General features: G+C 36.8%; 1 pseudogene across 1 annotated transcript; it reads right to left on the minus strand.

The window, feature by feature from the left end:
• Positions 1–348: 348 nt before the first annotated feature.
• LOC145009196 (disease resistance protein Roq1-like) lies at positions 349–5,076 on the minus strand (annotated as a pseudogene). Its single transcript, XR_013663795.1, has 5 exons — positions 4,509–5,076; positions 2,888–3,964; positions 2,396–2,671; positions 1,223–1,972; positions 349–1,121 (listed from the first exon to the last, which is right to left on the minus strand). The product of XR_013663795.1 is annotated as a disease resistance protein Roq1-like (transcript).
• Positions 5,077–12,583: the final 7,507 nt, after the last annotated feature.

Here is a 12,583-nt window from a genome sequence, read left to right on the forward strand (position 1 = left end):
CATATTTCGGGTTCAGAAAAACCATACAAAATATTCCTCATATAAATTCGTATTCCACATACAAGGAAGGGAACATAGTGAATTTCGTCAGAATCAAGAGAAGATCTTTGTTGATTATTGTATCTTCTTGATAGATCCATACCAGGGAAATTTCTGTCTTAGGACACTGCAAGACAGGGCTCAATCTCTATAATTCCGTGATTATATTTCTGTGTAATCATCAAACAATTATGTTTTCTGTAAATTGATTCTTGTATATTATATATATTTGAATTTCGTTTGTTTTATTTTCAATTAGTTTTGTTGATTGTATACTTCTATAATAACACTTTTCAAAACCCCTGCTACTGTTCATAAATAGCATGTCCATTGATATACTTATATAATGTATATATATAGGGAGAAACCACAAACCGTATAAACAAACAACTTAAAAATAAAGGGAATTGGAGACACGGATGGAAACGGGAAACAACCGCGGCGGATACATAATTACATATCCAAAAGTCATTTTTGAATTTTTTGGTTCACAAGAAATTCATAGAAGTATCTGTGGATGGAGATATTGGATTGTTGGATGTTGTTGTCCTAATTAATTAGCTAGCCATTTAATCTTAATAGAGGACTTTGAATCATGCTCGATTGTGAATGTGGATCTATAATTAGTTTCCTGATCCCAAAATTCTGAGCAATCTGCTGCGTTTTTTTGTTGTTTGATCTTTACTTTTCCTACAAACGAGTTCAACTCCGACTCTATCTGCCAAAATTCCAGAAAAGGAAATCGAATTGTATGTTGAATTCAAGCATGCAGTGCTCCTCAATGAATTAAAGGAAACATATCCCACATATGTTACTGTGGCCCTTGGATCTAAAACAGGCTCCAGTTCTTCGATATACTCCTCAAATCGAGAATCCTCATGTACCTCCTGCTTGATGATTATATCAAATTCTGGATATGGGCTGAAGGTAACAGCGCGTAGTAAGAACCCAGAATAGTCATTGTACCAACCATGTGGAAGACGCCGTGTAAATGTGTTCCCCCAAAAGAGCCTCCCTAAACCCCCTATTGGAATCGGATATTGAAGCGTGCCACTGATGAAGTGATCTTCAATAGCGTTTCCCTGCCATGGAAAAAACACACACGTTCAGTTAATTATATATGATTCTTAAATGTGTTTGGAATTCTTATATTATGTAAACCATAAAGATTGAAACTCCAAACCTCGAACATGGACATCAGGAACATCCAACCATCAAGTGGATCTACTTCACACGCCCCATAAAGAGAGACTTTCCATAGCCATTTACAGTTTGAAGTATCTCCGAAGGTTTTAAGAGAGAGACAGAAGAGTGCTATAAGGACAGCTATGCTTGATGGGAGCCCTGATAATTCTACAAGGTACATGCAAGTTGACACATCAAGGAATTTGAGTCGAGGAAGTCTCATGAGACTGAAATCTAAACGTGAAAAGTTATTGTCTGATAGATTGAGTTCTTGCACGTTGGGTAACTCCCAAACAACACAGCTCATGATGTCTTCATCTTCCAAACTGCAAGCACTTAGATTCAACTTTATTAAGTCTCTGCGAAAAAAACATGACCGTATGGGGTTCGGGTTCAGGTTCAGGTTCAACTTGGACAACTCCGCAACAGCAGAGCTCATGTCTTCATCTCCCAAATTCTCCATCTTCTGTTGGATCTCTGAGAGCTCAAAAACTCCAGGTGACACTCTAAATGAAAGAGTCTCGAGTTTCTTTAGTCCGGTAATGGATGGAAATTTCTTAATACCCAAACACTCTTCTATACTTAAGCAAACAAGCCTGTCCAACCCTCCAAACGAAGTATGAATCTCTTCTAATTTCGGACATCTAGAAAGCCTGAATATTTCGAGATATGGAATTCCGTCAAAATTTGGTGTCATGATTAGGTTATCCAAATCGTAAAGTTCCATTGTCTTCAGATTTCGCAGCACCTGGTCAAAACCATATCAAGGTGATGACGAGAGTTCTATAGTGGATGATAAATAGGCAAAAGAAACTAATTCCTTTCATCCATGATTGTTTAAGTATATATAACAAAAAAAAACAATAAAAGATTATGTCAATGTTTTATAATGAATATTAATTAACAAGATAGATTTGAATAGAAATCGTACTTAAAAAATTATACAGTATTTATGTTCAAAAAAACAAAACGATTTTTGTATTTATGTTTGGACAAAAGGGTATTCATGTTTCCATGCGATAGGTTGTTACAACTGAAGTTGCTTAATAATATCAATAATAGGTGACATAACTATGTGCTCTTATCCATTTAACTACTTCCAATTTACTCTCTCGATTAGTGATCAAGTTTATAATTTTCATTTGTGAATTAGATAAACAATAAGAATTACCTTATAACCGTTCCAAAGTTGGTCTTGAGTGGAACTGCGCAATATCAGACAACAAAGCTCCTTTGGTGGAAAATTATTTAGCAATGGATTTGCAGGATCACCTTTCCATTCAATATACCGAAGGTTCCTCATATTTGCAAGAATTGGAGAAAGAGGCTCTCTGTTAGCTGGAACTCTAAAATGTTCAACAACCTCAGGAGGAAGAGGTCCTTCATATTGTGTGAGTTCAGTGAAGCTAAGGAAACTGGCTTGTATTGCTTCAATCTTGTCAAGATCCTGTGACAGAGGAAGAAAATGGTGTCAACTAGAGTAACAAACTTAAAAGTTTTTTTTTTTTTTTGTGTGTGTATATATATATATATATATATATATATATATATATATATATATATATATATATATATATATATATATATATATATATATATATATATATATATATATATATATATATATATATATATCATGCACAGCTAGCTTAACGGTTAATACCATCGTTGCATCCATAGCACATAATCTTAGAACATCTTCCTTCAACCAAACTCTGCTATGTTTCTCAGGATTCTTAGGGTGTTCTCCTCTGACAATGTGGTGTCCCATTTCTTGGACCAGATCATGCATATCAAAACATCCACGTGAAATAGTTATGAGAGCCTTTTGTCTCAACTCCTCTACTCCTATAACAGGATGAAAACCACATGCATCAAGCCTCTCCATCGCCCAATCTTTCTGCTGCCACCTAAAAAAGCATGCAATATCAAGGAACAAGTCTTTCTGAATCTTTGTAAGTCCATCAAAGCTGACTTTTAGCTTTTCCAAAACCTTATCATCTGGGACATCTTTCAGTCTGGCTATTGCACTTTTCCACTGATCAATGTTTTTGTCACAGAGAGAAGAACCGAGAACTGTAAGTGCTAATGGAAGCCCACCAGCATAAGAGACCACCTCTTCTGAAAGCTCCTCATAATCTTTCATGGGTAAGCAACCCCGGAATGCATGCTTGCGAAACAGCTTGATAGCCTCATCACTGCTTAGTAAGCTAACATCGTGTACCATAACTTTGTGAGCATTTAATAGATGCTCATCTCTAGTTGTGATTAGTATTCGGCTTCCTTCCCCAAACCAATCCGGTGATCCAGCTAACACTTCTAGTTGCTCAAGTTCATCGACATCATCAAGAACAATCAAAACCCTTCTATTGCGCAACCTCTTATCTATCAAGCTTCTTCCTCCTCCAATGCTCTTTCCTTCAATTTTTTTAAGAATTTTTTTTGCAATTTTTCCAAACCATGCCTCCTTGATTCCTTTCGAATGTTTGCAATAAAGCAGCAACCATCAAATTTTCTACCGATTTCATCATATATACAAGATGCAAGAGTAGTCTTGCCACCGCCTCCAACCCCCCATATTCCAATCATTCGCACACCACTCGATCCTATTTGTAACTCCGATTTTAAACGTTGCACGCGAGCAGACATTCCGATTAGCTTCTCATTTGCAGTTGCAGTTACTAGCTGCAACCTGGATGAAATCTTGTCAACAATTTCTTTGATAGCCTTTGATTCATGCCTACAGATTGGATATACGATGGTAGTTAACACATGATCACATTTACAAAAGAGATAATTTGTGTAATGCTCTATTGAAAAAAAAAAAAAAAAAAAAAAAAAAAAAAAAGGAGTCATAACCACCCTTAATTTATACTTCAGGTTATATATTAATATTGTAAAGTCAATACTACAAGTAGGTTAATTATAACAATGCTCTTGGGAAATATTGAATAGTTTCAAACAGAAAAAGATGAAGCCAGATGGATTTGTTTTTGTAGCTTCAAAAGCTACAAACGTTAAGTATAGAGTTAGAGGTAGAACCCAATAAAGTCCATATATCATAACTTAATTTTAGCTTATGCATATATAATCCTACGACTGGAGATATCTTTTAACCAACCAAACTGATCGATTCATCTGCTCTAAGCCTCTGTTTTATCAAGGTCATCAACATCGTCAACACTAATGAAAAGATCTGTACGTATGAAAACTTATAAAGTACAAGTTTAGAATATCTAGTAGAGGACAGCGTAAAAAAGTGCTAAAATAAAGAAGAAAATTACCCATTGGCAATGTTCTTGGGTTCCCATCCAGAAAGGTTACTTGCATCGACAATTGCTTTTTTCCAAGATTCAACTTTGTTCTTGTTCTCCAACTTATGTTTGGCAAATGCTTCTCCATATTTTCCTTTTTGTTTTCGTAATGTAGATGGATCTACGTCATAAAATATTGGCATAACGATTTTCCCTGTTGTATCCTTGCATTTCATAATATGTGCAAGTTCATCTAAGCACCACGATGAATCTGCATAGTTTATAGAGAATACAATGACGGCTATCTGTGATTCCTCAATAGCCTTCATAAGGGATGGACGGATCGATTCACCCTGACCAACTGTTTCATCATCCTTGTAAGTGTCGATCCCTTGTAGAACAAGAGCTGAGTAGAGATGATCAACAAAAGTCTTGCGGGTATCTTCTCCTCTGAAACTAAGGAAAACATCATGATTCCATGATTGAGAAGAAAAGGCTGGAGCAGAAGGAGAAGATGATGATGACGCCATTGATGAGTTGATTTGTCTAGATAGAAGTTATGTGATGTGGTTCATGCACCTCAATGAAATGAACTATATAAAGAAAGAGAGAAATGTGAGTTTCCAAGAAATTTCCAACTTTACCAGAAGCTCACGAAATATCTATGTAAAGACATGCTGATTTGTTAATATATATATATATATATATATATATATATATATATATATATATATATATATATATATATATATATATATATATATATATATATATATATATATATATATATATATATATATAGAGAGAGAGAGAGAGAGAGAGATCTGACTTTCTAAGGATATACCAATCCACGAAAAGCTAAAAGAAATACACTTTGACATTTTCAATATAAATCATCAAAATCAATGATTTTTTATTGCAACAGAAAGCGACTTGCTTATCTAATTCTACCAATATACACAACAGATGATTTTCTAAGAAACTTTCAACTTACCGAAAGCTAAAGAAATATCCACTTGACAACTTTAATATAAGTTAGTTGATTTCAGATTGATGATATCATCATCATAAATTCATAATCAATGATTTTTTATTGCAACACTAACAACCTGCTTAGCTACTTCTACCAATATACACAAAAGTGATATTCTAAGAAATTTCCAGTTGACATTTTCAATATCAATATATCCAAGAGATGTGATTTTCAAAGAAATTTACAGTTGGCCAAAACCTTAAGATAAACCCACTTGACATTTTCAATATAAAGAGAGTTGATTAACATGGGAAAATGACACCGTAGCACAATGAAGTTTGTGTTTTGTCGCGAATTGATCATTAAAGTTATTTTTTTACACAATAGGTCATTAAATTTGCAAATTACATTTTAAACAGTTCTCAAGTTATTATGGGGCATAGATGACCGTGGAATTTAGTGCTATGGTTGAGGAGGTTTGGAAGTTTAATGGGTTTCGAATGTTCCCAATGGTGAAAAAACTTAAATGTTTGAAAAAACCTTGCAGAAGGTTGGCTCAACAATTCAGTAAGTTTGAAGATAAGAAGAAAACTATACATCACTATAAGAAATATGAGTATTAGCGGCGACAACCGCTATTTGCGGCGACAACCAACATTTTCGTTGGTCGTCGCCGCTAATACTCTTTGACCACGATCCGAGTGAAAGTCGAAAATTACACCCTACCCGTCGATCTTGTTGCAAATCCAACGGCTTAAACGTCGTTTTGTACATCATCAATAGCGGCGACACCAATGGCGACAACGGTGTCGCTGCTAGATGGCGCCAAACTTCCCTCTACTCGTGCGTCGCCGCTATTAGCATTATGTCGCCACTAATACATTGGCGTCGCCGCTAATACTCTGGACGAATAATACCACCAGTTTCTTTTGTCTTCTGTTTTGTGTTCCTATCTCATCTCAACAACAATTCTTTGCACCGGAAGAATAATTGCCAACATTGATCTCGATTTCACCAGAAAAAACCCCAACCCCACCCATCAATAGCGACATGCGACTCCCATCAACGACAACTCCCATCACCGGCGACAAGTAACAATGTGTCGTTTTTTTTCTATAACTTTTCTCTTTTCTCCACTGAAAACTAAAATTTGTTGTGTTCCTTTACCGGAATTTCCAGCTTTAGTGTCGGAATTTGGAGCTCCTACCAGAAAAAATTTGGAACATCACTTATTTGACGGAATTCTTGCCAAAATTGAGGAACCCTCGCCTGGAAAGCTTCGAAATCACACCACTACAGGTTCCTTTTCATCTTTTTCTCTTTAATTTTGTTTGTAGAATGTTTATATTATGTATACATGATAGGTATTTGTATGTGTATGATGTGTGTATGTGTTTTTCCATGTGTATTTGTATGTGTAGTATTTGTGTATGTATATGACTTTTGAAATTGTATATGTAATTTGTATGTACGGAAAAAATGAAAAAAAAAAAAGTTGCTATAATGGAAAAAAGTATGATGTTATAATGAATATGTAATATGTGTAGGAAGCATGTTTAAATGTATTTGTATGTGTAACGGCCCGACTCCCACGTGATAATTTTATGGCTTTAATTTTCATAATTGCAAGGTTTACTCGACGAGTTGGATGCCCTAACTCGTCGGGTAGAAGCGGATTGCGCCACGTATTTAAGCGACCTACTCACCGAGTCCAAGATAGGACTCGACGAGTAGGAGTTGGAGGATGAAACCCTAATTTCCGGGGTTTTGCACCCTATTTAAAGGATCATTAGCCTCCTTTAGCCCCCTTGCAGCCTCTTCAGAGTCCAGCAAACCCTAATTCTTGTGTGTGCTCCATCCTTGTGTGTTTTAAGCTTTAGAAGGTGGATTTTAGTGAGAAGAGTTTGGAGAGCAAGTGGTTAGAAGCAAGGAACGTGTGAGGATTTGATATCTACCTCAATTAGCATCTTTTGGAAGGTATCAAGTTGTTACCTTGACCTCATTTCCTTCTAGATCTCATTTGGTTAATGATTAGGGCTTTCTGGTATATTAAGAAGCTATTCTTGGGTATGAGCTAAGATCTGAAGTAGTAACTTCAGATCTGAACTCTCTTTGGTCTCTAAGTCCATAAAGCTTTCAGCTTTAGCAAGTATGAACCTCTCCCTAAGTGTAAAACTCCATTACAAGCTTGGTTTTGACATAATAAGACTTTAGAGCCTTGCATGCATGTAAGGTTTGCAACTTTACGTCATAAACATGCCTTAGGAGGCCGGATCTACAGTATGGAACCTTAAAATGGCTTAAAAAGCATCTGAATAGATAATGGACTGAAGGGACTCGACGAGTTTCATGGCCAACTCAGCGAGTCCGATGAAGATTGTCGTGCAAGGACTTCTGCATGGACTCGTCCAATCTGCAGGGTGACTCGGCGAGTCAACATGGGTTTTCCCAACTTTTGGACATGCTTGAACTCGGCGAGTTGTAAGAAACTCAACGAGTCAGTGGGGGGGGGGGGATTTCACGACTACTCGAGTTCCAGAAGGACTCGACGAGTCAGTGACTACACTCGATGAGTCGGGTCAACATGGACTGTTGATCTTGACCGTTGACTTTGACTTTGACCAAGGGTTGGCTAATTGACTTCTGGGGCATTTTGGGAAATTGGAAATTTATGAGTATGGTTCTATGGTGAATATAGGTGGTGGAGTTTGTGGCGGTGATCCGAGAGTTTGAGCTTATCTTTCGAGTTAACAGTTGAGAGGTGAGTTACCTCACTATACTAAGGGGTCTAAGGCACCAAGGTCGGCCTATTGGATATGATATCCTAGCAGTTGGTAGTATGTTGAGTATGAGTTAGTGTTTCATGTTAGTTGCTATGCCAATTAGGTAGATCGCGTTTCGGACCCGTTATGGACATTAGGAGTTCGTGGTGATGACGTTTGGCCTCACCAACGCGCCAACAGTACTGATGGACCTGATGAATCGGGATTGCATACCGATGCTTGATCGCTCGATTATCATGTTTATAGATGATATCTTGGGGTATTCTAAACACCAAGAACAGCACGAGGAGCACCTCAGGGAGTTATTGGAAGTTCTAAGACGAGAACGGTTGTATGACAAGTTCTCGAAGTGTGAGTTTTGGTTACGAGACATCTCGTTTATAAAAAATAGAGTATCCCTTTTAATAAAAATATTGTGGAATTTGTTCCCAGTAAAACATGATAAATACGTTATCAAAGCATTTCCAAAAAAAAATATATTTTTATTCATTTTAAAACATTTGGGATATCATCGTCAATACATAAAAATAAGCATAAACAGAACTTACATTCGTTATCACTAGTGATTTATATTTCCTTAATCTCTCAGTGTAATGTGACTTCATATCAACACATGTGATATAAATAAAGTGAGTAGGTCAGGTTGGGAAAACTAGTGAGTACATAGGGTTTTCAACCCACAATAATATAATTATTATGTTTAATCATCAAACAGTTAATCGAATCACTCATCCCCATTATCTTCTTTACTCTTAAGGATCTACCCTAAGAATCAGCTATTTCTCATTCATTTATTCCTAAGGATTATCCTAAGGAATAAGTACGAAGTCCATCGTTGTCAATGACACAGCTGTCAAGCACAGCTGCTAGTTCTATCACTTAGTCGCAACTGCCAGAATTGTGACATTCTCTATGAGGCGCAACTGTCGGTATTGTCCTTTGGGCACAGCTGCTAGAGTTATCTCTTTTATTGGAAGGATCATTTTCAAGAGTCCACTCGCAACACGTGTCAATGGGTTTTTAGAGTACACCGGTGAATACATCGTTCACAACACCTATAGGTTGTGAGTCTGCTAGTGTTCCATTGAATTGTCTAGAATAGTATGAGGTTGTCATCCATACTCTGCTAAATGACAGGACCATCATTTGGTAACAAGGCTTCTAACATCGTCTACCTCTCACCCTTACCTCATGGTCTATATCACCTCTCAACTCATCATCATCTACCCATGTTTTACCCAACATATTATGTAGATATAAATACATATACATTTTAAATCATATAAAACTTGTATAAAATCGTTCATCCAATATAGATAGCAAGTATACAGATAATATGCACACATAGTACGTAGTTTATATAAAATACTTCATATCTATGTGTAAGATGAAAGGGACCATGCACTCACTTGAAAAGGTGGTGACTCGACACTCGGACAACATTTTGTTACTCTTAAAACAATTTTCCTTTGAAAAAACTAGTATCATTATCACTAGAGATTAGTCTAATATACATCAAGACTAATTAATAGTCTTGCTATTATTACTATTATATAATCATGAAACAATATTTCTCAACCACTATATACAGACAGGGGCCAGACATAAAACACTGGAGGGCAGGACCATTTTGGCATATAACACTTCTGAAATCCAACAACCCTATGCAGCGCTTTAAACCAGATTCCTCGTAGTGCGAGTGGTTAAAAAGATATTATAATGACACTTATATAAGTCATAATAATAGCCTAAATACTCATTATAAGTTCCTAATAACATTACTATATTGAAACATAATCTATACTAAAGATAGGTTAGGCGTAGCTCACTTACAGCGGGTTTTCTCAAAAACCGGGCTTTGCTGAAGCAGCATTCCTGAGCCGGAAGGCTCTTTTCTTAGGGCTTCAGGAGCCTCGGGGCTTCCTTCGGGTGCTAGGTGGTTTACCTAGGCTTAGGGGAGGGGGGTTTGGGGGCTTAGAGAGAGAGAAAGTAGAGAGGGAAAGTAAAGTTGGAAGGTGTGAAGAATGAGGAAACCCGACACCTCTATTTATAGGCTGGAAAAAAGTTCTACTCGTCGAGTAGGAGGACCTGCTCATTGAGTCCATGCCACGTGTCACCTTCTGGTGGCTTGCCTTGGGGAGAAAGCCTTGATCCATATTCAGCCACATCACCCGATTTCGCGCAACACCCTGTCGACTTCTAAACCTCGTAACTTTTGCATACGAGCTTCGTTTTCGACATTCTTTATATCCACACGTAGGTAAAAACAAGATTTATAGCTTTCAGTTAGACTCCATTAACTTATTATCAGCCGATCTTAAATTTAACAGTGGGAGGATATGATATTGTTAAATGTCCGCGTAAAATTCATAACTTCTACATACGGACTCCGTTTTCATCTATCTTTTTATCATTGAGTGTTAATTAATGAGATATTCAACTCTCATTTAGTTCACGTAGGCCAAAAACCGCTCGAACTATAATTCGAGTTTCGGTTCGTACACTGCTAAGCCGAATCTTAGAAAATTCATAACTTTCTCATAGGAAGTCAGATTTGGGCGTTCTTTTTTTGTATCTTCTCGGTTTAACGTATACTACAAATTTTTTTAGATTTCTAATGCTAAAAATTCCTCCATCATAAATTCACTATTTACGTCTCCCAGGGTCATGTCGGTTTTGCAGTAAAACTTCGATGGGCCATAACTTCTTCGTTATAACTCGGATTTCGGTGTTCTTTATGTATACGAACCCTTGAGACGTATTCTACAACTTGGTTAGAATTACTTATTCAAAATAATCTTTTGCCGAAAATTGGTTTTCGACCCCTATTATCTCTAAATTGACTAGCCCGGATCTACGAGTGTTACAATTATCCCCCCCCCCCTAGGATGATTACGTCCCGGAATCATCAACGAAACAGGGATCACATGATGACTCCATACGTTATCTATTCATCCTAAGTAATAATCGTAACTTTGATGTTTCTTCGAACGAGTATCTAACTCTAAGACTTCCTGACTACAGGCGGTGCTCGATCTTGGACCCGCTCTCTATCTCATGTTAGACTTTCAATCCTGATCTTCATGTCACGATCTCGATATTTATTGGAGACTCCGTATTTAACAAACTTGAGATAAGTTTGTTCCTTCGATTATCATAATAGACCGATGGGTCATGTTCTAATGACCTCTAATCATATGATGCATTGCTTGGACTCATGTCTTATAGAGTCAAATTCCAGAATAGACTATACCTTCCTTCATGTTCTAATCACATCTTAAAAGGTAGCATTTCTAGCTACAAGCAACTATTGCGATACCTCTACCGATCACTTTGATTATCTTTTATTTCAAACTTCCGGTTTAAGTTAGATGTTACATCGAACTTGGTTCTCTGAACCACGTAACATACTTATTGTAGTCGGACTCAATTCGATATGACCACTAGGGTCGGAATAACAATCATCTTCTTAGTCATTACCAAAACGATGGTAATGACATATTTGAATAAAATGGTATCAATTACTAGCGTCTTGGTAACCTTGTGACTTTCCCTGATCCAAGTGCAAGTCCTATGCTTCCGGTAGTATAGGCCTCTACTACCATTCACACATACTCATACTCGTCCCAAGTATTGTCTCGCAATTTTCCAAGTCATTATCACATAAACAATTTTAACACATACAAATGTTTCCAAAGAATCATATAACTTTCCTTAGACTCTACTAGGACTTCTTCCATGCGTATCTTTGATCATCAATTCTACTTCACTCGGTTGGTGATGGAAACGTCAGATGATGGGATAACTTCATGGATTATACTAAAAAAATTTCTTTCTGCTAATCGAACATGTACTTCTCCCGTACTAGACGTATTATTTATTAGATGCATTCTAAAGGCATGATATCACTCTTACCATATCTTCCGATAGGTACCATTTAGTATCATAAGCCTTCTCATTTCCTCCATTCACTCAATTCACTATGAGTCTTCACCATGATGTTCTGCACACCAAAGCAGGCGTTCGGTGTATCGAGACGAGAATATAGATAAAGGAATTTTTAGACGCGTATTCCTCCTTATTACTCTGAAAATTTACATGCCAGCTCTAACACCGTAATTAAACGTTTAAAAAATCTGAACACATAATAATTCCAGATCCGGTCGGCAATAAACCATAGATCCGATCATATAATGCATATCATAAATCATTTAGCACATAAAAGCATGTTAGGTATTTTCGCTAAATAAGCTATTACTTGTGTCTATTCAGGTGTATTACCTAAATTTTATTAGACACACTCCTCACAATCATTGCTTAGCATTCTAAATTTAAGTCAAGAAATAAAT

The sequence above is a fragment of the Lactuca saligna genome, chromosome 8 (genome assembly GCF_052625555.1).
Source record: "Lactuca saligna cultivar CGN05327 chromosome 8, ASM5262555v1, whole genome shotgun sequence".
Taxonomy (NCBI): domain Eukaryota; kingdom Viridiplantae; phylum Streptophyta; class Magnoliopsida; order Asterales; family Asteraceae; genus Lactuca; species Lactuca saligna.